Source organism: Ranitomeya imitator, chromosome 8, assembly GCF_032444005.1.
Source record: "Ranitomeya imitator isolate aRanImi1 chromosome 8, aRanImi1.pri, whole genome shotgun sequence".
NCBI classification, from domain to species: Eukaryota; Metazoa; Chordata; class Amphibia; order Anura; family Dendrobatidae; genus Ranitomeya; species Ranitomeya imitator.
In genome coordinates, this window is record NC_091289.1 from 192984962 (window position 1) to 193012775 (window position 27814).

Genomic DNA, 27814 nt, shown 5'->3' on the forward strand with positions numbered 1-27814 from the left:
GCAATGCAGGCTTACCTAGGTGGCAGAGGTGCGGTGGCAGAGGTCCGGTGGCAGAGGTGCGGTTGCGGGGGTGTGGCGGCAGAGGAGGCGCAGTAAGCGGGGTCCCTTTCCCCGGTATGGTGATGCAGCAGGCCCGGTATGCAGCAGAGCCGGGTGAATCCTCTTGTTATCGGTGGTGGCGGCCATTTTCCGGAGGCCGCGCGTGTGCAGATGGAGCGCTCTGCTTCCCGGGGCTTCAAGAAAATGGCCGCCGCGATCTCCATCTGCGCACGCGTGGCCTCCCGCGGCCATTTTCCTGAAGCCCCGGGAGCAGAGCGCTTCATCTGCACACGCGCGGCCTCAGGAAGATGGCCGCGCCCACCGATAACAAGAGGATTCACCCGGCTCTGCTGCATACCGGGCCTGCTGCATCACCATACCGGGGAAAGGGACCCCGCTTACTGCGCCTCCTCTGCCGCCACACCCCCGCCACCGCACCTCTGCCACCGGACCTCTGCCACCGCACCTCTGCCACCTAGGTAAGCCTGCATGGTAAGCCAGGGACCCCTCTCATGCCATACCTCTCACTGCACCTCCTGATCCCAGCACCTCCTGATCCCAGCACCTCCTGATCCCAGCACCTCCTGATCCCAGCACCTTCTCATCCCAGCACCTTCTCATCCCAGCACCTCCTGATCCCAGCACCTCCTGATCCCAGCACCTCCTGATCCCAGCACCTCCTGATCCCAGCACCTCCTCATCCCAGCACCTTCTGATCCCAGCACCTCCTGATCCCAGCACCTCCTCATCCCAGCATCACCCCACCTCTGCCGACACCTTGCCTCCTGTGACCCTGCTCCGACACCGCCATCCCTCAGGTAAGATACTGTAAATTCGGACAATAAGACGGACCCCCATCTTATAAAAAATCTTTTTTTCTGCAATTTTCACCCCAAATTTGGGGTGCATCTTATGGTCCGGTGCGTCTTATAGTCCAAAAAATACGGTATATTCTTGTACATAGGGGCTGTATTATAGTAGTTATATTCTTGTACATAGGAGCAGTAATATAGTAGTTATATTCTTGTACATAAGAGCAGTATTATAGTAGTTATATTCTTGTACATAGGGGCAGTATTATAGTAGTTATATTCTTGTACATAGGAGCAGTATTATAGTAGTTATATTCTTGTACATAGGAGCAGTATTATAGTAGTTATATTTTTGTACATAGGAGCAGTATTATAGTAGTTATATTCTTGCATATAGGGGCAGCATTATAGTAGTTATATTCTTGTACATAGGGGCAGTATTATAGTAGTTATATTCTTGTACATAGGGGCAGTATTATAGTAGTTATATTATTGTACATAGGAGCAGTATTATAGTAGTTATATTCTTGTACATAGGAGCAGTATTATAGTAGTTATATTCTTGAATATAGGAGCAGTATTATTGTAGTTATATTCTTGTACATAGGAGCAGTAATATAGTAGTTATATTCTTGTACATAGGGGCAGTATTATAGTAGTTATATTCTTGTACATAGGAGCAGTAATATAGTATTTATATTCTTGTACATAGGAGCAGTATTATTGTAGTTATTTTCTGGTACATTGGAGCAGTTTTATAGTAGTTATATTCTTGTACATGAGGCAGTATTATAGTAGTTATATTCTTGTACATAGGGGCAGTATTATAATAGTTATATTCTTGTACATAGTGGCAGTATTATAGTAGTTATATTCTTGTACATCGGGGCAGTATTATAATAGTTATATTCTTGTACATAGGGGCAGTATTATAGTAGTTATATTCTTGTACATATGGAACAGTATTATAGTAGTTATATTCTTGTACATAGGGGCAGTATTATAGTAGTTATTTTCTTGTACATAGAAGCAGCATTATAGTAGTTATATTCTTGTACATAGGGAGCAGTATTATAGTAGTTATATTCTTGTACATAGGGGCAGTAGTATAGTAGTTACCGTATTTTTCGGACTAAAAGACGCACTTTTTCCCCCCCAAAAAAGGGGGGAAAATGGGGGGTGCGTCTAATAGTCGCAATGCAGGCTTACCTAGGTGGCAGAGGTGCGGTGGCAGAGGTCCGGTGGCAGAGGTGCGGTTGCGGGGGTGTGGCGGCAGAGGAGGCGCAGTAAGCGGGGTCCCTTTCCCCGGTATGGTGATGCAGCAGGCCCGGTATGCAGCAGAGCCGGGTGAATCCTCTTGTTATCGGTGGTGGCGGCCATTTTCCGGAGGCCGCGCGTGTGCAGATGGAGCGCTCTGCTTCCCGGGGCTTCAGGAAAATGGCCGCCGCGATCTCCATCTGCGCACGCGCGGCCTCCCGCGGCCATTTTCCTGAAGCCCCGGGAGCAGAGCGCTTCATCTGCACACGCGCGGCCTCAGGAAGATGACCGCGCCCACCGATAACAAGAGGATTCACCCGGCTCTGCTGCATACCGGGCCTGCTGCATCACCATGCCGGGGAAAGGGACCCCGCTTACTGCGCCTCCTCTGCCGCCACACCCCCGCCACCGCACCTCTGCCACCGGACCTCTGCCACCGCACCTCTGCCACCTAGGTAAGCCTGCATGGTAAGCCAGGGACCCCTCTCACGCCATACCTCTCACTGCACCTCCTGATCCCAGCACCTCCTGATCCCAGCACCTCCTGATCCCAGCACCTCCTGATCCCAGCACCTCCTGATCCCAGCACCTTCTCATCCCAGCACCTCCTGATCCCAGCACCTCCTGATCCCAGCACCTCCTGATCCCAGCACCTCCTCATCCCAGCACCTCCTCATCCCAGCACCTTCTGATCCCAGCACCTCCTGATCCCCGCACCTCCTCATCCCAGCATCACCCCACCTCTGCCGACACCTTGCCTCCTGTGACCCTGCTCTGCCACCGCCATCCCTCAGGTAAGATACTGTAAATTCGGACAATAAGACGGACCCCCATCTTATAAAAAATCTTTTTTTCTACAATTTTCACCCCAAATTTGGGGTGCATCTTATGGTCCGGTGCGTCTTATAGTCCAAAAAATACGGTATATTCTTGTACATAGGGGCTGTATTATAGTAGTTATATTCTTGTACATAGGAGCAGTAATATAGTAGTTATATTCTTGTACATAGGAGCAGTATTATAGTAGTTATATTCTTGTACATAAGAGCAGTATTATAGTAGTTATATTCATGTACATAGGGGCAGTATTATAGTAGTTATATTCTTATACATAGGGGCAGTATTATAGTAGTTATATTCTTGTACATAAGAGCAGTATTATAGTAGTTATATTCTTGTACATAGGAGCAGTAAAATACGGTAGTAGTTATATTCTTGTACATAGGGGCAGTATTATAGTAGTTATATTCTTGTACATAGAGGCAGTATTATAGTAGTTATATTCTTGTACATAGGAGCAGTATTATAGTAGTTATATTCTTGTACATAGGAGCAGCATTATAGTAGTTATATTTTTGTACATGGTGGCAGTATTATAGTAGTTATATTCTTGTACATAGGGGCAGTATTATAGTAGTTATATTCTTGTACATAGGGGCAGTATTATAGTAGTTATATTCTTGTACATAGGAGCAGTATTATAGTAGTTATATTCTTGTACATAGGAGCAGCTTTATAGTAGTTATATTTTTGTACATGGTGGCAGCATTATAGTAGTTATATTCTTGTATATAGGGGCAGTATTATAGTAGTTATATTCTTGTACATAGGGGCAGTATTATAGTAGTTATATTCTTGTACATAGGGGCAGTATTATAGTAGTTATATTCTTGTACATAGGAGCAGTATTATAGTAGTTATATTCTTGTACATAGGGGCAGTATTATAGTAGTTATATTCTTGTACATAGGGGCAGTATTATAGTAGTTATATTCTTATACATAGGGGCAGTATTATAGTAGTTATATTCTTGTACATAGGGGCAGTATTATAGTAGTTATATTCTTGTACATAGGAGCAGTATTATAGTAGTTATATTCTTGTACATAGGAGCAGTATTATAGTAGTTATATTCTTGTACATAGGAGCAGTATTATAGTAGTTATATTCTTGCACATAGGAGCAGTATTATAGTAGTTATATTCTTGTACATAGGAGCAGTATTATAGTAGTTATATTCTTGTACATAGGAGCAGTATTATAGTAGTTATATTCTTGTACATAGGAGCAGTATTATAGTAGTTATATTCTTGTACATAGGGGCAGTATTATAGTAGTTATGTTCTTGTACATAGGTGCAGTATTATAGTAGTTATATTCTTGTACATAGGTGGCAGTATTATAGTAGTTATATTCTTGTACATAGGAGCAGTATTATAGTAGTTATATTCTTGTACATAGGAGCAGTATTATAGTGGTTATATTTTTGTACGTAGTGGCAGTGTTATAGTAGTTATATTCTCTACTATTTTTCATCTGTAAATGTTATATTCGGTGGAAAAAAAGGAGATTGACAGTAAAGTTTTATATGTAATGTTTTATTCTACGTCTCTGGATCCTTTTCTGCCAAATCCCGGTTCACACACGGCAGCACACAGTCTATAATACCTGCGCCATTCCTGTGTTCTCCATAGATGGGTCAATAATAAACTAGAGCGGTCTATGGAGGGTCAGAGGAGGGGGATATAACTGCTCAATAATTCGTTCTCATATTTTCAGGATATTTATTTCTTCTCATAGGTAAATTCAGTAATTCTCCCCTTCAGTTCTGTTCGGCTGCTCTGACGTCCTGAGTCGCTATGAATGTGTCAATGTTATCAGCCTAGGGGACGTATATATATTATAATCGTCTCAGGAGGACGACGCCATTTTATTCTGGATTAATCGGTTCTGATATTTGGACAGGTGGTTCCGTACAGGGCGGTGCATTCTGCAGAATGATGCTGTATACAGTCAGCCATCTATATACTGGCGTCCGGGCAGCAGGCGGCAGCGACACGTTTGCTTCCTCCTCCGGCGTTACCGGGCCACTCTGAGATCTCTATGATCTGTCGGATCCACCATGCGTGCTGATCGCTGACTGGTAAAATCAAAACTACTTTGAGGTGGGAGGCGGCGCCGCCGCTGGAAACACGAGCGTAGAATTCTGTTTCCATGGCAACCGTTTCCGACCCCTCGATATGTTCACAGAGGCTTATATAATTTAGGCAGAATTACTGTTATTGATCAAACGCAGATTTATAAATGAATGTGACTTTCAGCACCGGATCATTTATGTTCTACATTTTATGTTTCCTCCTTTTTTTTTTTACTCATCTTCTCTCTTTTTATTTCTACCGAAGCGGATGATAATTGTGACGATGAATTTGCATTCATTGTAATCGTCTGACTGTTTTGTGTTGCGACGGTTCAGTGTCAGGGTGCGACCATCTGCGCCTGGACTTTGGCTTCCCGACAGGGTTTTTGCAGAAACTTTTTTTTTCCACAGATTGGTTCTGATTCTGTGAAACTGACGAAATATTTATCTGCAGACGACAACGATTATAAAGAGCAGTAATTAATGATACATCAGGTAACAAGATCATCCCCTCCTAAAAGTGCAATACACCGAAAACAAGAACAGCACCCCAATAACAGTGCTCCCCGATAAAGAGTTCCGGCAGAGTGCTTCCTGATAGAGTGCCTGCAGAGTGCTCCCCGATAAAGAGTGCCTGCAGAGTGCTCCCCGATAAAGAGTGCCGGCAGAGTGCTCCCCGATAAAGAGTGCCTGCAGAGTGATCCCTGATAAAGAGTGCCTGCAGAGTGCTCCCTGATAAAGAGTGCCTGCCGAGTGCTCCCCGATAAAGAGTTCCGGCAGAGTGATCCCTGATAAAGAGTGCCTGCAGAGTGCTCCCTGATAAAGAGTGCCTGCAGAGTGCTCCCTGATAAAGAGTGCCTGCAGAGTGCTCCCTGATAAAGAGTGCCTGCAGAGTGCTCCCCGATAAAGAGTTCCGGCAGAGTGCTCCCTGATAAAGAGTGCCTGCAGAGTGCTCCCCGATAGAGTGCCTGCAGAGTGCTCCCCGATAAAGAGTGCCTGCAGAGTGCTCCCCGATAAAGAGTGCCTGCAGAGTGATCCCTGATAAAGAGTGCCTGCAGAGTGCTCCCCGATAAAGAGTGCCTGCAGAGTGATCCCTGATAAAGAGTGCCTGCAGAGTGCTCCCTGATAAAGAGTGCCTGCAGAGTGCTCCCTGATAAAGAGTGCCTGCAGAGTGCTCCCTGATAGAGTGCCTGCAGAGTGCTCCCCGATAAAGATTGCCTGCAGAGTGCTCCCTGACAAAGAGTGCCTGCAGAGTGCTCCCTGATAAAGTGCCTGCAGAGTGCTCCCTGATAAAGAGTACCTGCAGAGTGCTCCCTGATAAAGAGTTCCGGCAGAGTGCTCCCTGATAAGGAGTGCCTGCAGAGTGCTCCCCGATAAAGAGTGCCTGCAGAGTGTTCCCCGATAAAGAGTGCCTGCAGAGTGCTCCCCGATAGAATGCCTGCAGAGTGCTCCCTGATAAAGAGTGCCTGCAGAGTGCTCCCCGATAAAGAGTGCCTGCAGAGTGCTCCCCGATAAAGAGTGCCTGCAGAGTGCTCCCTGATAGAGTGCCTGCAGAGTGCTCCCTGATAAAGAGTGCCTGCAGAGTGCTCTCTGATAAAGAGTGCCGGCAAAGTGCTCCCTGATAGAGTGCCTGAAGAGTGCTCCCTGATAAAGAGTGCCTGCAGAGTGCTCCCCAATAAAGAGTGCCTGCAGTGCTCCCTGATAAAGAGTGCCTGCAGAGTGCTCCCCGATAAATAGTGCCGGCAGAGTGCTCCGTGATAAAGAGTGCCTGCAGTGCTCCCCGATAAAGAGTGCCTGCAGAGTGCTCCCTGATAGAGTGCCTGCAGAGTGCTCCCTGATAGAGTGCCTGCAGACTGCTCCCCGATAAAGAGTGCCTGCAGAGTGCTCCCCAATAAAGAGTTCCCGCAGAGTGCTCCCCGATAAAGAGTGCCTGCAGAGTGCTCTGTGATAAAGAGTGCCTGCAGAGTGCTCCCCGATAAAGAGTGCCTGCAGAGTGCTCCCCGATAAAGAGTGCCTGCAGAGTGCTCCCTGATAAAGAGTGCCTGCAGAGTGCTCCGTGATAAAGAGTGCGTGCAGAGTGCTCCCCGATAAAGAGTGCCTGCAGAGTGCTCCCCGATAAAGAGTGCCTGCAGAGTGCTCCCTGATAAAGAGTGCCTGCAGAGTGCTCCCCGATAAAGAGTGCCTGCAGAGTGCTCCCCGATAGAGTATGCCGGCAGAGTACTCCCTGATAAAACATGCCTACAGAGTTCTCCCTGACAAAGAGCACAAGCAGAGTACTCCCCGATAAACAGTGTGAGCACAGTGCTCCCTGCATCTGCAGAAAAATCTCTGATAAAGAGTGCCTGCAGGGTGCTCCATTGTAAAGAGTGCTCCCTAAAAAATAGTGCCTGCAGAGTGCTCCTTGGTAAAGAATACTTGCAGACTGCTCCCTGATAAAGGGTGCATGCAGAGTGCTCCTTGACAAAGAGCGCAAGCAGAATACTCCCCAATAAACAATGTGAGCACAGTGATCCCTGATAAAGAGTGCTTGCAGAGTGCTTCCAGATAAAGAGTGCATGCAGGGTGTTCTCTTACAAAGAGTGCCTGCAGATTGTTCCATGGTAAAGAGTGCTCCCTGAAAAATAGTGCTCGTTGTTAATGAATGCCTGCAGAGTGCTCCTTGCTAATGAATGCCTGCAGAGTGCTCCTTGCTAATGAATGCCTGCAGAGTGCTCCTTGTTAATGAATGCCTGCAGAGTGCTCCTTGGTAAAGAATGCTTGCAGACTGCTCCCTGGTAAAGGGTACATGCAGAGTGCTGCTTGACAAAGAGCACAAGCAGAATACTCCCCAATAAACAATGTGAGCACAGTGATCCCTGATAGAGTGCCTGCCGAGTGCTTCCAGATAAAGCGTCCCGCAGAGTGTTCCCTGATAAAGAGTGCCTACAGAGTGCTCTGTGATAAAGACTGCTGAAGAGTGCTCCATGGGGAAGAGTGCTCCCTGAGAAATAGTGCAAGGAGAATGCTCCTTGGTAAAGAATGCCTGCAGAGTGCTGTCTGATAAAGAATGCCTGCAGAGTGCTCCCCTATAGACAGTGCAGAGTGTTTTGATCAACAGTGCCTGCAGAGTGCTTCTAGATAAACAGTGCCTGCAGAGTGCTTCTAGATAAACAGTGCCTGCAGAGTGCTTCTAGATAAACAGTGCTTGCAGAGTGCTTCTTGATAAACAGTGCTTGCAGAGTGCTTCTTGATAAACAGTGCCTGCAGAGTGCTTCTTTATAAACAGTGCCTGCAGAGTGCTTTTTTTAAACAGTGCCCGCAGCGTGCTTCTAGATAAACAGTGCTTGCAGAGTGCTTCTTGATAAACAGTGCCTGCAGAGTGCCTCTTTATAAACAGTGCCTGCAGAGTGCTTTATTTAAACAGTGCCCGCAGCGTGCTTCTAGATAAACAGTACCTGCAGAGTGCTTCTAGATAAACAGTGCCTGCAGAGTGCTTTATTTAAACAGTGCTTGCAGAGTGCTTCTTTATAAACAGTGCCTGCAGAGTGCTTCTTTATAAACAGTGCCTGCAGAGTGCTTCTAGATAAACAGTACCTGCAGAGTGCTTCTAGATAAACAGTGTCTGCAGATTGCTTCTTGATAAACAGTGCTTGCAGTGTGCTTCTTGATAAACAGTGCCTGCAGAGTGCTTCTTGATAAACAGTGCCTGCAGAGTGCTTCTAGATAAACAGTACCTGCAGAGTGCTTCTAGATAAACAGTACCTGCAGAGTGCTTATAGATAAACAGTGCCTGCAGAGTGCTTCTAGATAAACAGTGCCTCCAGAGTGCTTCTTGATAAACAGTGCCTGCAGAGTGCTTCTAGATAAACAGTGCCTGAATACTGCTTCTAGATAAACAGTGCCTGCAGTGTGCTCCCCTATATACAGTGCAGAGTACTTCTTTATAAACAGTGCCTGCAGAGTGCTTCTAGATAAACAGTGCCTGCAGAGTGCTCCTCTATATACAGTGCAGTGTGCTTCTAGATAAACAGTCCCTGCAGAGTGCTCCTCTATATACAGTGCAGTGTGCTTCTAGCTAAACAGTCCCTGCAGAGTGCTTCTTAGTTAATAGTGCCTGCAAAGTGTTCCCCTATAGACAGTGCAGAGTGCTCCCTAATAGAGTGCGATCATAGTGTTTCCTGATAAACATTGCCTGTAGAGTGCTCCCTGATCAGCAGTATTGCACATAATTTTATTCTCCTTTTCACACATTTCTTTAATATTTTTGCCCACTTGCAGGTACCACAAGTCGGAGCTCTCTGGATACATAATTATGGAGCTTTGTTAGTACCTCAAGTGTTTATATATGCAGCAACCTCCCTCTAGTGGTGACTGTTAGCAGATTTTGCAGGAAGTTTACTGGCTCTGCTCAGTCGGCATAAATGTATTCATGTTGTCAAACCCCGAGACTTTGTAGAGACTAATTACCACCAATAACTGGAGCCATCGAAATTCACTGCAGTCCAAACAGGACTTGTATAGGATGTATAGGAAAAGAAGTAGAAGGAGCTAATTTGCTAATCATGGTCATTGTATGTACCATCTGTAAGATGTAGTTGCAATACCAAGAGTAGCCACATGGAATGCTGTTGGAGGGAGCCGCACCTAGCACACACATGAACGAGTGCACCCTCTAGTGGTAGAAATAATTACAGCAGCCATCCACATGTTACTTTGCAAACATCTAAAAACACAGAATATAGTTTGTTTGTTTGTTTTTTAATTTATTGGACATGGGGTCTTTAAGAATAGAACAATTAAATCTCTCCTTATGTTTGCCGCTGACTGCAGTCCCTGCAGAGTCCCTCATCAGCATGCACGGCGAGTCCCACATATCATATAGATCTCAAAGTTGTCAGGCAGATGAAAGCAAATGTGTAGGTGCCGCCTGCCGTCCCGGACGCCGCTGTGCCGGTATATGGGCTCCGCTCTGCAGACTACACGCCCCTGTCCATTATACAGACCTCATTAATTCAGAATAAAATGGCGCCGTCCTCAGCCGATTATAAAGTACATCTCTTAGGTTGATATAATTGACATATTTTTTACTGGAGCAGGTAGGCATTAGCGATGCAGGATGTCAGCGCGGAGCAGCCGTGCAGAACGGAGATGGAGACGAGTTTTCATTTGCTGATTGTGTGATGAGAAAAAAATAAACGAAAAAAAAAAAAATTACCGAACAGTTAATTCTGCCGTCGCTCCCCCCCCCCCCCTTGTCCGCTGCTCAACTCTGACCCCATCATAAAGATATGGCCATCGAATAAAATATCGATTTAGCAGAGCTGAATTTGTCATTTCAGATTTTATTGTAGCAAAATAACTTCTATATTATTCTGTAGATGAAGAACAGTCAGCTCTGCTACATCTGAGGCCGATGCTGTTCCTTTCCATTTATCTTTATTGGTGCGGCAGGAGTTGACCTGCAAAACAAATGACATGGTACGCTGATGGGAAACGTTTATTCTATATGTGGCTGCTCCAGTGACGGTAATATAACCTAATGCAGAATGTAAAGGGAACGTGACATCAGCCGATGTGCAAGGGAATAAACTACAGGTTAGAATAGGGCAGGAACAGCACATGAACATTAACAGCAATAGACGGAGTCTGACATTATATTTTTAATTGAAGCCTCTAATGAGCGTGTTGAATGGTCATTGGGGAGGAGGTGAAATAAAGAACATTTTGTAGGTTGGAAATAGAATTATCTGCACTCGATTTGTGTTTATTATTATTTTTTAAATGATGTGGGTCCACGTCGACATTTTGCAACAATAGAGCAGAGCTAATTTTTTTGGCATTACCTCGTCTTCAAAGTAATTTTTCTACTTAAATTCATTCATTTGATACTAAAATAATTTTGAGCGCGCAGAAAATCCATCAACAAAATCATTCTGACGGAGAGCGAGTTTCTCTTTTATTGGTCGTTAAGTTCAGCTTAACTTTGTTGCGGTCATAAATCAGCACAGAAGAGTTCAGAAAAAGACAGATACAAGTAGAAGAACAAGCTCGCTGATGGGTGCTCGGTTACCTTATTCTGCAGCCAGCAATGTACAGGGCCAACAAGAACCTGGAAAAGGCAAATGATGAAAAATTAGTAATGAAACCCAATTATGTTATTCTAAAATGCACATATTTAAGGAAAAATACGGTTTCGGAAGTTGTCCATGTCCTGTAATATTGGAATAATAATACTTCTGCCGTTTGTCCCGGGATTTCCAGGAGGCGCTAATAAAAAAAAAAATAAAAAGAAGGGGCAGGATTGGGTCATGGATGGGAGTTTGGCTCCAAAAGGGATAAAAAGGAAACTGAAAATAGCAAATACGTAGAAAAGTTGGCAATTATGAAGTTGGCAATTATGATATTTTGAATCATGATATAAATTGGTCCTGAAATTAATATGTTAGAGGTGCACCAGGGTCGTGATAATGGAGGGGTCCAAAGACCCCTCCGCCATAAGGGAAGACACCGGTATTATAAATGGCATATGGCATGGGGCAGATTTTATACTGGTGCCTCCGAGCTTGACGTCGCGCCCAATGGTTGTCGATGCTAAGAGACAGAAGTTTGGATTGCAGAGTCAGCCTTGATATTTCATGAAATCGATGTTCCCGGCCCCCCGTCCTCCGTGGCCGGCCGGTGCGCACTCCGGCGGGTTATCAGATGCCGTAATGAAGCGGTAATGACTGTGCGCAGGCAGAGACTATCGTCTCCCTACATACATTAATTACGTACGGCGGACGGGGGAAGGGAACGCCTTGAGCGCCCAACCATTGGAAAACAAGTAAATTCATTCCTCTGACTCATCATCAACACCGGCTCGGCAACTAATTCTGCATCACTGAGCCCGAACTGGAGGAAGCCACTGCCTGGAAGGTGGAGATGGAAATGAACAAAAAAAAAAAAACAGCTTCCCCATAGAAGGTGTAATAAAGATAGGAAAGCCATTAGCGCCTCCGTATAAACACACGAATATTCTCATTTAAAAGTCTTCAGACGGAATTTTTATCTGCAGAAAAAAAAAGGAAACATGTTTCTTGCAAAAAGCCAAAGATAAAGGTTCTAAGGGAGGAGATGCAAATGAGAACGTTAGGCAGGACCTCGGATCGCTAATTACGGGGCTTTGGTCTTGTAACGACACCAGGAAACTTTATTTTCATAGTTGTTTGGAAAGTTTTCCCCAATGAGTGAAGTCCTTGGTGACATCATGATCGTGGCTGCAAATGGCGAGTCTCTGACCGGACAGATTGTAGTGTGGGACAGGAGGTGTCCATCACACTCGCCATACTTTTACTTTGTCAATATATGATTTCATTTATTAAAACACAATTTATTTGCCTCTTAGGCGTTTCATAAAACTAACTGGGAAGAGCTGTGGGAAGGAGAAGCAGAGAGAGTAGAGTCATCCTATTCATGGCTGTCGTAGAGAAAAATTAAAATCCATAAAGACATCTCCAGAGAGGGGACATATCATCCTCACACTGAACATAGGGGATTCATTTTATCTGGGGAAGTGAGAAACTAATTATAACTGGGGAAGAGAGCAAGCTGATATGTCAACCTTCATTGAAGAAGGGGCCTCCTGTAATGACCAGGTTATTATAACAACCCAGATACCAAGGCAAGGATTTACATACTCAGAGGCGAAGGAGTACACTTCCGAGGCAAGAGCTTCCTCTGTTCAAAGGACTGGTCTCAGACTTTCTGGATCCAGTGGTCAGTGATGAATATTGGGGTTTGCATTGATCAAATATTTATGGGACAAATATTTTTGGCGTCATATTGAAGGCACAAACATAACGTATTCACTCACATCAACCTCCAACTTAATATTGGAAAGATGGATGATGCTATCCATGCCATGTTTCATTTCTATAGAAAGGTACAATCGTGACAGGAAACTTGACAACAATATCTCCTGCCTGTGACTTCCATGGACAAAGATATCCTGAAAGTTGAGGATCTCATGAACGTCTAAAAGACCTAGTACATCCCACAACCAGCCTCCATGTGAGCTCACCAAGGGGAGGTATGTGGGCATAACCTTGATCAAATAAAAATCAGAGTTTGAGCTTTTGTCATTGTTCATTGCTGGAAGACATAGCTCTCTGTGACAGTGTTCCATTTTCCTAATTGGAGTGCTGCATAAAGATAAGAGCCATTCCTGCAACATCAGGTTTAGTACTCTTCGTTACTCCTTTTTATTTTATGTGATTGTATATACAGTAGTGTTTTGTTCCCAGTTTGTATTATCTTTGTATATTTTTATAATCTCTGCCTATCTTTCTGGATTAAATATATAAAATTAAATGGGTCTGTTCCTCTTGCTCTATAAACCGCACCCCTGAAGCCATACACTACCTGTAATGAGTGATGAATCGGCCTGTATAAACGATTGGTGGTGGCAGCTAGTGGTTCCTATAGTTATCGTGGAGTTGGCTGTGACCGTATCAGGGTATTCATAAATATATATATATATATATATATATATATATATATATATATATATATATATATAAATACACTGCTCTAAAAATAAAGGGAACATTTAAACAACAGAATCTAACTCCAAGTAAACCAGACGTCTGTGAAATCAAACTGTCCGCTTAGGAAGCAACACTGATTGACCTTCAATTTCACATGCTGTTGTGCAAATGGAATAGACAACAGATGGAAATTATTGGCAATTATCAAGACCCCCTCAATAAAGGAGCGGTTCTGCAGGTGGGGACCACAGACCACGTCTCAGTACCACCACTTCCCTTTTCTTGGACTTCTTACCATCCCTGCCTTTACATTACAGCCTAACTCTCCTGTCCTTACTTGTGAGTTTATCCTACCAATGCATGTAACCTTAGAGCCTATCCTACTACTGCCCTTACACGAGAGCCTATCCAACCTTTGCTCTTTTTTGAGTATCTATACCAGCCCTGCCCATTCCTGAGAGTCTAGATAACCCTTGGCCCTACCTGAGAGCCTTTACCACCTATTCCCTTACCTAAGAGCTTGTCACATTCCTACCCTTATCAGAGAGTCTATCCCACCAAGCCATTATTGTAGAGTTGACTCCACTCTTGCCCTTACCTGTCAGAGTATCCCACCTCTGCGTCCCCTGACTCCCTGTTTGTGCACCACTGTGCAGGACGTCCACCTGCCCTACCATGAGTTTGGCTGTCTGGTAACATTTTCCACCTGCTTCTTGAGTATTGGAGTCTTCTATACATCATCCAGTGCTAATAGAGGCTTCTCTGGGGGCTGCGACCTGAGAATTCCTTGCAGCAAAGTTGACATGTCCATACGAAGGTTAAAAGGCTTCTTGCGTCAAGTTGTGGTTGTCCCTTTCTGCTCTGTCCACTACTATGCAACTTCAATGAGGATGTCATCAAAATCTGCTATAAATACTGCGCCAGTGTACAGCGCAATACGGCGCTCTGCTCCTGTGCACCTCGCCACAAGCCTCCAAGTCAAGTCAGGTTGCTCCTGTGCACCTCGCCACTAGCCTCCAAGTCAGGTCTGCTTAGTTTTAGACTCTGAAATGTTTCTACATTCCTTTACTGGGCATCACCCTCTTCTGTTTTTGGACTCTGCCCTTTTGGTAGGAGGGAGATGAAGCTGCAGTTTCCTATGTCCAGTTATTGCTGCAGCTCAATGCCAAGTTGTCAAGCTGTGTCCCTCCTGGGTATGGCAGAACATTTTCATCAACACATCCAGTCCAGGTTGTCCACCAGGTGCCTGCATGGTTCCAGGTCCTAAGTGCCCCCCGGGGACCCCGTACCTGCAGTTAAGTGTTGTTTGCGTTCTGTGTAATTTGCACTGCAGTCCTAACCCAGCACCTCTGATGATAACTGCTTGGAATATTTGGATAAACCATGCATATATATATACTTTAATAATAATAATACATAAATATACTGGCAGGTATACGGCATTAATGCAGCGCCGTGCGAATATTCTCGCCACAGGCAATGCGCATTTAGCTTCCTTATTTCTGAAGTGTCAGTAGATCAAGTGAGATGCAAATTGTACTTGACATAAAAGATGTGTTTCCTTGTAATGTGCAATAAAAATGCAATGGCCGGAGACAGATGTAAATCACAGAAATAAGTTTTTTTTCAAATAAGTCTATCTGTGAAAGTAGGAATCAGTAAGCCCTAATACAATTCAGCCTCGCAGTGATGAAGCCCCTCATGGTGAGAATGAAATATAATATCGCAGCTCATTCAAATTCCATATAAATAACAGTAAACAGGTTGAGAGCAGTCGGATGTTTCCCCGTTTTATATATCGCTGCTTTCTTCGCATTTGGCTTTTTTTATGTTTTTATCTCGTCTTTTTGGGTAGATGTTTTCACATTGGACATTTGGCTTTTAGGGCTCTGAAATAATGCACCTTATGATATGTGTAGCCCCAATGGCAGAGGGGTAATAACATGTTTAGAAACCTCCTCAGTTCCCAATCAAAAAATATCCATCTAGAATGCAGCAAATAGTAGGCGAGGGGAGGGGAGGAGGGAGATGCAGCTGCAGTTTCTATCTTCCTTTCACTGCTCTCTGTGAGAAGTAGGAAGCATCGGAAAGGCTCAGAGTGCTGCTAAAAGTATCTTCATTTTTATATTTTTTTTAGTATATTGGAGCCACATGTCCATAAACCACTTTTACGTTGGCATTTATGTCCAGCGTCGGCAAATCTCGTGTGTTAGGACCTCAATAGACACAACTTTTCCATTAAAGGCTTTTTCTCTTCTTCGTGGATGACAGATGTCAATGAGCGACGGGCAGTTACATGGTGACTAACTAGCAACCAACAGCTCGTTTCGCGGTACTTAACCCCTTCACGATGGGGACAATTTCCTTTTTCGTTTTTTCACTTTTTCCTTCACCATTTTTTCCCAGAGCCATAAATTTTTCTTTTCTGTCCACATAGACATATGAGGACTTGTTTACATATGTGACACTGGTGAATAAAACCATTTATTTATGATATAGTGTACTGGAAAACTGGAATAAAAAATCCAAATGCCGAAAAATTGTGAAAAAAAACACCAATTCTGTCATTGTTTTTTGGGAATTGGTTTTACGGTCTATATTTTGTGTTAAAAATGACTTCAGAATATGATCCTGCTCATCAGTACGATGACGGTGATACCAAACATGAACAGTTTTTTTTTTATTAGTTTAGTGGTAGGAAAAAAAATCAGAAGTTTAAAAAATAAAAAATGTTGGGGTCGTGTCGCCATTTTCCGAAACTGGTAACGTTTTCATTTTTTGGTCAATAGGGTTTTGTGAGGGCTTATTTTTTGCGGGGCGAGACAACGCTTTTATTGATATAATTTGTGTATCTCTATTCAGCTTCTATGGTCTATGAGCGGTAAACAAAAGAAAAGTGTTAAGATCTCAAGAATGGCAGCAAATTTTAATAGAAGTGGTGGCATTTACAAGCTCTATCTGAAAATATCCATCTAAGAACATGAGAAAAACCCCAAATCAGCTGTTATCGGCGTGTTAGTCCCAATGTAACTGCCCCTCGCCCATCTATCGGGGTCCATCTTGTCATTTTATTTCCGTCCCACATTGTAGGAATTTTTCAGAATTTCTCAAACCAAATATCGAATAAGTGCCGTAATGCCGGAATCTTCTGCCGTCGTCCCTGTTCCTGTCGGAATTCTCGACACACATCATTTTACTGATCAACAAGATAAGCGTCTAGATGTAATGTTAATTACGGCAATCAAAATCATCCGGCATAATTGGCCCCCGTAAATTACTCCTAACTTACTACCGTACCTAGGAAACATTAATTGCACCTGCTGGATGTGCAACCGGCAGAATGTGTATAGTCCGACCGGCGGGGATTTATTACACTGTGCCAGATTACCATATGTTGTGGATTATCAGTCTATCATACAGTTACGTCCTTCTTTACCTGCACATTTGGATGAATACGTCTTGAGATGAGTGATCCAACATAACGAGCTTTTTGGAAAAGTAAACCGTTTTTGAGATACTCTGCCAAGGGATGTTTATTCTACGTGTATGTGACCACCTGCTGGTTGGGAGGAGAACTGCAGCTTGTCCAGGGAAGTTGCAATAATGCATTCATTCAGTGAGAAACTGGAGACTTTTACCAAATTCAGGGAAATCTAAGGGTGGGAACGTGTAGAAAAGCATCGAAGATAGAGGCACAGTACGGCCAAGGTGCAGCCAAAAACCCCTGTGACTCTTTGTTGTACAGCAAATCATTATCATATCATCCTTATTGATTGATCCCGTGCACCGGACTTTGCATTTTAATCTAAAAATATATATATTCTGGTGAATCTGAATTCTTTGTAAAATTTGAGGTGAATTCATTTTACCTGGAATCAATTTGCCATCTCTACTGAGCTGTGACAATCACACTGATTTTCTTTGCATTTCTGCGCTTCGTTTGGACCCATTGGGAAATGTTTCTCAATGTAAAGATGGCGGAATTCTAATGTAGTTTGTATCCATAAACTGTCCTTTATGATTTGCACCATATCTATGACGTGTTGTAGACACTTTTTACAATGTGTCTAACGAGGGGGCATGACCATATTGAAAGGGGTTGTGGTTTATGTGCCCAAAAAAATGTGCCCAAGTTTTAGCATAAATTCTTTTCACAAAACGAAGCCAATGAATAGGTGGAGTAAACTTCAAACTAGACAGTCTGAAAACAAACCCTGAGCCTCCGGGGTAGATTTGACACAGTTTGTCTGTCTAGCCGAAGAGTCAGACACTATTGACGAATATTGCAAAACAAAAAGGTAAAATCCACCCTGAATCCACAGATAACAGAGCTTTGTGACGAGATGTGGGTGGAAGTTTCTCGCTTTGTGGATTTACTCTTCCTCTTTGTTACAAATGGATAAACACTTTTCTCGATTCTTTGCTGCCTTTATTATCCTCCTCCGGATCGCTCTACGTTTATTCCGCCGGCTGATAATACTGTTCTAATTCTCTGTTTTACTGCTCTCTTCTTTGCGCCGCTGTAAACTGTAAAGCGCTCGTTCTTTGTACCGACCGCGTTTTGTTTCATTCTTCCATTATTCCTTTATGTTTGCACGATGCCACGTTGGATCTTTCTCCATCGGCGTCTGACATAAAAGCCGAGACATCCCCTCGCTCGTGTCCTCGTAAAGCTTCGTCTTCAATACTTGTTACTCCGTAGATCGGAGATTGGGTCCGGCCTGGAATTCTCCTCATTGTGTAACAGGAGTGTCATTTCATATTATAGAAACTCCGAGGGTCGGAGGGTAAAATAACAAAATAGTGGCGCTAACTGGGATTCGCCTCATCTCCGATACATCTGCAGAACAGACAGAAGCGGGTCCAGCCTTGCTGCGGGAAATGGCTGTGATCAGAGAGGCGTTTTACACTCCCAGGATCCTTACAAAGAAGTAATGAATATTTTAATGTTCTTATATTTTCATGGCTAACAAAGTAAACTTATGTTACTGATTGTGGGGAAAGTACAAGACATTATAAACCTTGTCTGGCACGAAGGTAAAAAATCTGTTCTGTAACAGGAGGTGAGGGGACCCATGTCATACAGTGAGAGCCGCAACAGCTACCAAAAGTCCCATTTTTCGTGGTGGGACTGTCCTATGAATGACAACAAGAGTTAACTCTTACATTTTTCTCTTATTGCCTAAATGGAATCTGTCAGTAAGATCATTAATCCCCAAACTGCATTTATGGACATTCAAATATTTGAAATATAAATCCATCGACACCTTTATATATTTTATCTGTTGCTGCATTCCCATGAAATTAGAGTTTTCATTCACAAGCAAATGAGGCCTTAAGTGCTCTGGGGGTGGCAAGCCTTCTGAACTTGTGTCTCCACCCAGCACTAGCCTCTTCAGTTTGATTGATGACTCATTGTCTATGTGATGTCAGGCTTCAGATGAGGAAATAAGACAGTTAGCTATCAATCAAGCTAAAAAGGCTGGTGCTGGGTCAGGAAATAATCCAGGGAAGCAGAGGCTTTGGAAGTACTTCTCAAGCCCAGAGCACTTAATGCCTCTTTTGCGTGTGAATGAAAACCCTAATTACTTGGAAACATAGCAACAGACAGAATATATAAAGGTGTCGATCGATTTACGTTTCAAGCATTTCGATGTCCATACCTGCTGTTTGTGTGGGGTTGATTTACTGACAGACTACCTTTGAAGAGAACTTGTCTCCAGATGAAAATTGGCCAATTTTTGCTCTTATATTTATTCCCAATGCTCCCCTGATAATTCTGTTTTTGTTTTATTTAATTCTGCCATACGGTTTCAGAGATATGGGCCTTTTCATTTGGAGCTAAGTGTAACGGGGTCTACCAAGCTGGGGTACCTCTTTCAGTACCACCCCGTGTTTCAGGAGGTCCACTCTGCTTTTGCTGGAATCTGAATGAAGGTTGCTGGCTGGAATTCCTTGATTACGTGAGAGCATATAAAAGCTGACTGCTACTCCACGTATTTCCAGTCTAAAAAGAACACACTTTATTCGAAGTACACAGAATATATAACACAGATACACAGGGCAGGCCAATAGAAAAAGCAGGCCAGACATACATTACAATAGCCGCAGGGGGCCGGAGCCTGCTGATATTTACTGTGGGAATTACAAAGGTGGGGGAGGACAAAAGGGGAATATCGTGTCCCCTCTGCCCAGGGGCGCAGCCTGTGGACTGATGCATTTCACATAGAACCTCTTATACATAATATATACTGCATAACATATTCTTGGTGTTGGGGGTTCTGTAACACTAATGTTTATGGTTTCCACATCCAAGGGGGCGTGTCTCGCAGGATTCCTCAGGGGCGTGTCTTTAGGCTGCATATAATTTATTGATTAACTTTAATTAACTCTTTTGGAGGGAATATTAAAAAAAGACCATTGTTTTTTATCATTTATCATTTCTTATCATTTTGCGCCATTCACCATGTGAAATAAATACATGGCGATCTTTATTCATGTTGGCCAGTGCGACAGTGTGACATTTTGCAGCTCACATGACTTTTTAATCACTTTTTAGTCCCCGACTCATCAAGCACTTTTTGACAGTTTCCTAATGTAAAACTGTTTGTACGGGCTCATACACATGTCCGTATTTTCCGTCAGAGTGCTGTCCGACAAAAAATTGGATGACACATTATACAATGGGGTGGTACAGATGATTGGAGGGAAGGAAGTTGGTCTGAAAGGTGAGAGACCGAGCAAGGACACCCAAACACATTTTCATTTATATAAATTGTAACAGATGTGTGCGCCAATCTTGATGCCACCATTTACTTTTTGGGAAGCGAGATGAACTAAAATCAGCAATTCTTTCTTGTTTTATATAGTTTATTGTGATACTTCTCGACCACCTAACACAGCAAAACCACAAGGAAAAAAGAATCGGTCTTACCAGGAAAATAAGGGTTTTGGAAAACATGTTGATGTGCGGAGCTAAGAGTACATTTTTGTTTAGAACAGGTCTGATGCCAGACAGTTTTATTTTTTTTTTTGCATCAGTGCTTTCTGAAAGCTGTAACTTTTTATTATCCCATCGGTGTACTTGTATTCGAAGTTCTCATTTAAAGGGACAAGTTGTATATTTTTATGACACCTTACTGAAGCACATGTGATCTATTGAAAGAAAAAGATTGATTTTTTTTTTTTTTTAAGAGGCGGTTGAAATAAATCGTCACTTCTTCTGCCGCTTCTTTTTGTACTAAACTTAAAACTGTATTGTGAGACTAATAACTTTTATGTTTTTCCTTACGGAGTTGTGTGAGCGATTGTTATTTTTTGCTCCAGAACCATTTTAAGATTACTAAAACTTTTTGATCACTTTGTATTTTTTTTTTCTGGCAGAATGAATAAAAAAAAAACAGCAATTCTGCAAAAATTCTCCACTTGCGCCCGTGCTGATAGCACGGAATGGTTCCTCCTTTCGTTGTTCCAAACCTTCGGTACTGACCTGAACAAACCTTTCTCTCTATTCTTCTCTTAATCTTTGGTATTTTCCACTTAATTGCGAAACACTAATTAAACCTCTCGCCATCTCTGAATAGCTGCCGTTGCGGTGACAATGTTTGGCTACACATGTTCTCATACAGAAAGCCTTCAAAATCCATTTTCCCAAAATTCTAATTAGTCCTCAAGGAGCAATATTGTTTAAAACACTGGTATTTATTACTCGGCGGCACCAGTGTTCTGCACAAAGCTATTATGTCCATTGAAATAATAAATTTCACTGAATTGGTTTTGCAGCTTTTCTACTTTTTGTACATAATTTCAAAATGTTTTACATTATTGTTTTAGGATGAGATTAAGTGTTACAGTGGAGCGAAAACACACAACGGTTATAAATATTTGGGAGGAATTATATGTTAAGGAGACTGCTGGGGAATTACGGTAATATGGTTGATTCATAGAGATCCAACAAACCAAACGTTCCCAGCTATCCTCACAAACCCAACAAGGGTGTACATAATAGATGGGGACCCCAGTACAAACCACAAAAGATAGTCACCTCATTATGGTGACAGGTTTTTCCACACCATACCCACTTTCCAAGACATCTAGGCCAATACCCTTGTATACCCTGTCCCGGGTCCATCTCTAGGGTTTGGTTTCTCCATCATTGTGTGCTGGCTCCCTCTGCACTTGTTCACGGTATGATACTATCTTAATCAGGTTTGCACCTCTGATATCATCATTAAAAGCCTTTTGGGGCTGATTCATGCAGATATTGCCTCCTGAGTATTCAACTAGCAAGTGCAGGCTGCTGCTACATGCCATCCTAAACTATAGCCAACTTCCCACTTGGCTCTTCAACAGCCAGATACTTGATTGTTTAATCAGTTGCTCCTGAGCTCTGTGCACACACCAGGTGCCTGACTACTAACTCACCTGTATTACAGTACAGAGCAAAAGTTTGGACACACCTTCTCATTTAAAGATTTTCTTGCATTTTCATGACTATGAAAATTGTACATTTACACTGAAAGCATCAAAACTATGAATTAACACATGTGGAATTATATACTTAACAAAAAAGTGTGAAACAACTGAAAATATGTCTTATATTCTAGGTTCTTCAAAGTAGCCACCTTTTGCTTTGATGACTGCTTTGCACACTCTTGGCATTCTCTTGATGAGCTTCAGGAGGTAATCACCGGGAATGGTTTTCACTTCACAGGTGTGCCCTGTCAGGTTTAATAAGTGGGATTTCTTGCCTTATAAATGGGGTTGGGACCATCAGTTGTGTTGTGCAGAAGTCTGGTGGATACACAGCTGATAGTCCTACTGAATAGACTGTTAGAATTTGTATTATGGCAAGAAAAAAGCAGCTAAGTAAAAAAAAACGAGTGGCCATCATTACTTTAAGAAATGAAGGTCAGTCAGTCCGAAAAATTGGGAAAACTTTGAAAGTGTCCCCAAGTGTAGTTGCAAAAACCATCACGTGCTACAAAGAAACTGGCTCACATGAGGACCGCCCCAGGAAAGGAAGACCAAGAGTCACCTCTGCTTCTGAGGATAAGTTTATCCTAGTCACCAGCCTCAGAAATCGCAGGGTAACAGCAGCTCAGATTAGAGACCAGGTCAATCCCACACAGAGTTCTAGCAGCAGACACATCTCTACAACAACTGTTAAGAGGAGACTTTGTGCAGCAGGACTTCATGGTAAAATAGCTGCTAGGAAACCACTGCTAAGGACAGGCAACAAGCAGAAGAGACTTGTTTGGGCTAAAGAACATTAGAATGGACATTAGACCAGTGGAAATCTGTGCTTTGGTCTGATGAGTCCAAAATTGAGATCTTTGGGGGGGGCGTGGCTATGTAACTGAGGAGGAAAGACGTGCCTCGTGAGAGCTCCGGCCATCCTGATTGTATCCTGCCATTAAGACCCCTTATTTGCCAGCGGTATCGGCTGGCACTGGCGCCTGGGACCCCCGGGAGTCAGGTGACCTCCCCAAAAGGCTGCAGTAAGGACCCGGGACTTGGAATCCGTGAGTGGTCTGGGCGGACGGAGGGTACCTGTGCAGCGGCGGCCATCTTGGAGCACGCGCTCCGGCGGGACAAGACGCGGCACTGGCCTCTTCTGACACCCGGCTTCTCCTCTGGTGGACTCGGTGGGGCTGCGCTCTTCGGCGGTGAACGCTGTGTGGCATTGGAGTGCAGGGGCTGAGAGCTCCGGGACGGGCGGCAGTGGCTGCAGGGGACGGCGGCCATTACCAGTGCGCACGCCCTGACAGTGAGGGAAGAGGCGCTCTTCATTACTTTAACGGTGCTGCTCAAGAGGTGAACAGATAACCCGGGATATACAGGGGCGGCGTGGTGTGTGTGCCCTGAAAGATTGGGCCCTGCGCCCCCCCTGCCAGATAGACATCTCTTTCACTGGCGCCATAACTTTGGAGGGATTAACCCCCTCCCTGCTGGTCCTCCTGTGGTGGCTGTGGGCCTGTCCTGATATATAACACCTCAGGCTACATTTAATACTTTTTACAACTCTCCTTACGCCAGCTGCTTGTTTTGTGGCCCTTTTTTCTCTAAAAAAAACAGCCCTATATCCTGTGCCCGCTGACTTGTGTGGCTCCTTCTGCTGCCCACCATGTATCACTCCAAAGGGGCAGGGGCTGCTGAGAAATTGAGGAAATACTCCAGGGAGGATCCCCCTGATAATGTACGTACTCTCAGGAATAATTCTACGCCGGCCCAGCGTAAAAATCGCCCCTCCGATGATATTGAGGAGGGAGAGCAAGAAGAGGAACTGACCCTTAAGCAAGCATCTGAGCAATTAATGCAGGCTATATCCCTCACTAGATCGTCCCTTACTGAAAAGATAGAGGACGTGCACACTGAAGTGGGTCGTCTGCGGCATGATATGCAGGCCATGAGAGGACGCATTTCAGAGGTTGAAACACGAGTGTCCCATGTGGAGGATACTATCACCCCTATGGAGACTACTCTGAAAAAAGTCGCCGGTTCCATAAACGCCTGGAAACAAAAGGCAGATGACCTGGAGAATAGGCTGCGCCGCAATAACATTCGAATTATTGGCCTGCCAGAGCGCTCGGAGGGTCAGCAACCTGAACAATTTTTGGAAGACTGGCTTAAAACCTCTCTGGGAAATGGATTCTCCTCAACATTCTCGGTGGAGAGGGCCCATAGGGTCCCAGCGAGACCTCTCCCCCCTGGAACTCCGCCTAGACCTTTTTTGGCGCGCCTCCTCAACTGCAGGGATAGGGATGCTATTCTCCGCTTGGCGCGACAGAAGGGTCCTATTAAATTCAACAATGCTACCATATCAATTTTCCCGGATTTCTCAATGGAGCTTCAGGAGCAGCGGGCGCGGTTTATGGAAATTAAGAAACAACTACGGGATAAAAATATTATCTACGCCATGCTTTATCCTGCTCGACTACGTATTGTCCATGATGGTTCCTCCTTATTCTTTACGGACCCGGCGGAGGTCACTGAATGGTTGCGGTCCTACAAGGTGTCCACTGTAAATGACTCCTAATCGGCTTCTTCTGTCCAATGGCAATATGGGGGAAAAGGGAGCTCTTCGTGTGGGTGCTGAGCTTATTAATAATACCGGACGCTGGAGTCAGTGAGGGTATCCCCTTTTCTATTTGATCACAGGAGTGCAGGATTGTACTTCTCTACTGTTAAAGTTACATTATGTTGGGTTGTTTTTTGTATTAGTTTTGATTGTTCAATGTGTATGGTTGCCGCTAACACTATTTTTAAGCCTTGTTTGGTGCCTCTGAACCGGACCCGAGTACTACTTCACATCTTCCTTTCTTTTAAGTATCAATATGGGATCTGAGATCATATTTATGACCTGGAATATACGAGGTATCAAAACCCCCCGGAAGAAAATTAAAGTATTCTCGCAGATTAGACGGTATCGCCCACACATTGTGGCACTGGTGGAGACACATCTGACTAGAGACACAGCTCGATATACAAAAATACCGTGGGTGCAGTGGTCTCTTCACGCATTCCACACCAGCTACTCGAGAGGGGTTTCTCTGTTAATACATAGAGATGTTAGATGGGAGGCCAGGGAGGCACGGCGGGATCCGGAGGGTCGCTTTGTCTTTGTGCATGCATTTATCAACTCGCGAGAATATGTGATATTATGTATCTATAATCCCCCTGCCCCCGCTGGTACTTCGATCCTTCGTATGGCATTGGGTTTCTCCTTAAATTATCCTGATGCTAGTGTTATTTGTATGGGAGATTTTAACCTAGTCATGGATGGGTCCCTGGACAGATTGAGATTAGATGACGCGACAATTGGGGATCCCCGGTCTTGGCCCCCCTCCCAACTGGCGTTGTTTATGGGTGGTAGTGGATGGCTGGATTTGTGGAGAGTGCGTCACCCAGAGACTAAAGGATATACCTGCCACTCATCCACTAGGCAATCTTTATCTCGCATAGATTACATATTCGGTTCTAGTAATCTGGCACTGTGGGTGGATGGTGTTGAGCATGGCAGTAGAGGGATTTCGGACCACAGTCCGGTTATCCTCAAACTTAAATATGGCCAATCATATAATAATATGCCCTGGAAGTTGAACCCCTTTTGGTTAAAATTAATGGACTCTAATGATAGAACGGTTGACCAGCTGAATTGCTTTAATTCAACTCACCCGGAACCCCAAAATCTTGGCTTGTTTTGGGATACTCTAAAAGCCTATTTAAGGGGGTGTTTGTCCTCCACAATTTCCTACATTAAAAGGGTGACGGCGAGGGAAGATGATGAGATAGAGCAGCGGCTGAAAGACTCGGAGGCTGCCTATATATCTAGTCAAACTAGTGGTAACAGGGCTGAGTGGCTTGCTTCTCAGAGGTTATATGTTCAACATGCAGACACCAAGTCAAAACGCAAATTATTCTTTACCCGTCAATCCTACTTCGAGCTAGGGAACCAGGCTAGCACACTCCTTGCCTTCTTAGTACGCCAACATAATACCTCCAATACTATACTACAAATCCGCACACTTGATGGCACATTGGTGTCCTCCACGGATAAGATACTTCAGTGTTTTCATGATTATTATGAGACGCTGTATAAATCTGGTAGTGGTCTTGATGTCTTTGAGTGTCTGGATTATCTATCAGATATAGTGTTTCCTTTGTTGAGTCCAACCCAGCGGGCCTATATGGACGCTGAATTTACCATGGAGGAAGTAGAACATGCTATGGCGGATATGGCCACTGGGAAGGCCCCTGGGCCGGATGGGTTTCCTATTGAGTTTTACAAGAAATACTGTGATCAACTGGCACCACTTTTATTGAAGGTACTTCGGGAAATATGGGAGGGAGGACCTGTGCCCGAAACATTTTATGATGCAAATATTGTTATGCTCAGGAAAGAGGGGAAGGATCCTCTGGAATGTGGGTCATATCGTCCTATATCGTTGGTAAATGTGGATTATAAAATCTTTACTAAAATTCTGGCTACTAGACTGAACGCAATCATATCAGACCTTATACACCCTGACCAGACTGGCTTCATGCCTGGAAAAAGCACCTCCATCAATATTAGACGGGTTCAATCAGTGATTCAGTATAGCTCCCTAGAAACAGATAATAACTGGGCACTAGCATCGTTAGATACAGCCAAGGCTTTCGACTCTCTCGAATGGCCCTTTCTATCTGCGTGTCTGAGGAAATATGGTTTTGGGGACAAATTTCTAAGAGGGATAGATATACTATATAGGAAGCCCAGGGCACGTATAGTTGTGAATAATACCATTTCTGAGCCCTTTTCCCTTTATAGGGGAACTCGCCAGGGATGTCCTCTATCCCCGGCCCTCTTCGCCTTGGCAATAGAGGCCTTGGCAATACGCATAAGAACCTCTGATGGTATTAAGGGAATAAATATTGCGGATCGAGTGGATACCATCGGTCTCTATGCTGACGATATGGTGATATTTATGGACAAAGTAGAGGAAACGTTACCACAGGTGATTGCGACTATAGATAAGTTCAGTAAATTTTCAGGGCTATATATAAACTGGGATAAATCTGCCTTGTTCCCTCTCTCACATACCCAGGCACCCTGCCTCGAAACTCTCTCGCCGCTCCCCATTGTATCCAGTTTCAAATATTTAGGTATTCACATGTCCAAATACAGCCAATTAGATCTGCAACTTAATATCTACCCACTATTAGATTTGGTTAGAATTAAATTTACAACCTGGAACAAACTCCCGCTCTCGGTTGCCGGCCGAATTAATCTAATTAAAATGATACTGCTCCCTAAGCTTAACTATTGCCTTCAGCACAGTGCCGTGCCCATACCCAAACACTTCTTCGCAAGGTTAAACTCCCTGGTTACATCCTTTATATGGGGGAAAACTAGGCCCAAACTTAAATTGTCGACATTACAGAGGCCGAAGCAGGGGGGTGGGGCGGCTTTGCCAGATTTCTACTTATATTATCTCGCCGGCCAGGCCAAGGCGATAAATAAATGGATGCCTAATAATTCCCTGCCTAACTCGGAGAGCCATTTGCTCCATGGTGCCCGGGCTGATTGTCCACTGGGGTTTCTAGAACTAGAGAAAGTTAATGCCCCCCGTTTGCTGCAGTTGCACCGGCTGGCACGATCAATATGGAGACAAATTAAAAAAGTTACTGGATTTGTAGATGTAGTGGCTGAAATGCCTCTATGGAATAATAGTTACTTTCCGGGACTGTTGAACCATCCATCCACTAATTTTTGGATCTCGCATGGTGTTCTCTCGGTGAGAGAT

The 27814-nt window shown here is 44.0% G+C and overlaps 1 long non-coding RNA gene across 1 annotated transcript in view; it reads right to left on the reverse strand.

Moving 5' to 3' along the window:
• The window catches only part of LOC138647593 (uncharacterized), a 113164-nt gene that overhangs the window by 73769 nt on the left and 11581 nt on the right, over positions 1-27814 (reverse strand). The window contains exon 2 of the long non-coding RNA XR_011315005.1: positions 11075-11113. This is a non-coding gene — a long non-coding RNA (uncharacterized lncRNA). The remainder of the gene's footprint in view (positions 1-11074; positions 11114-27814) is intronic.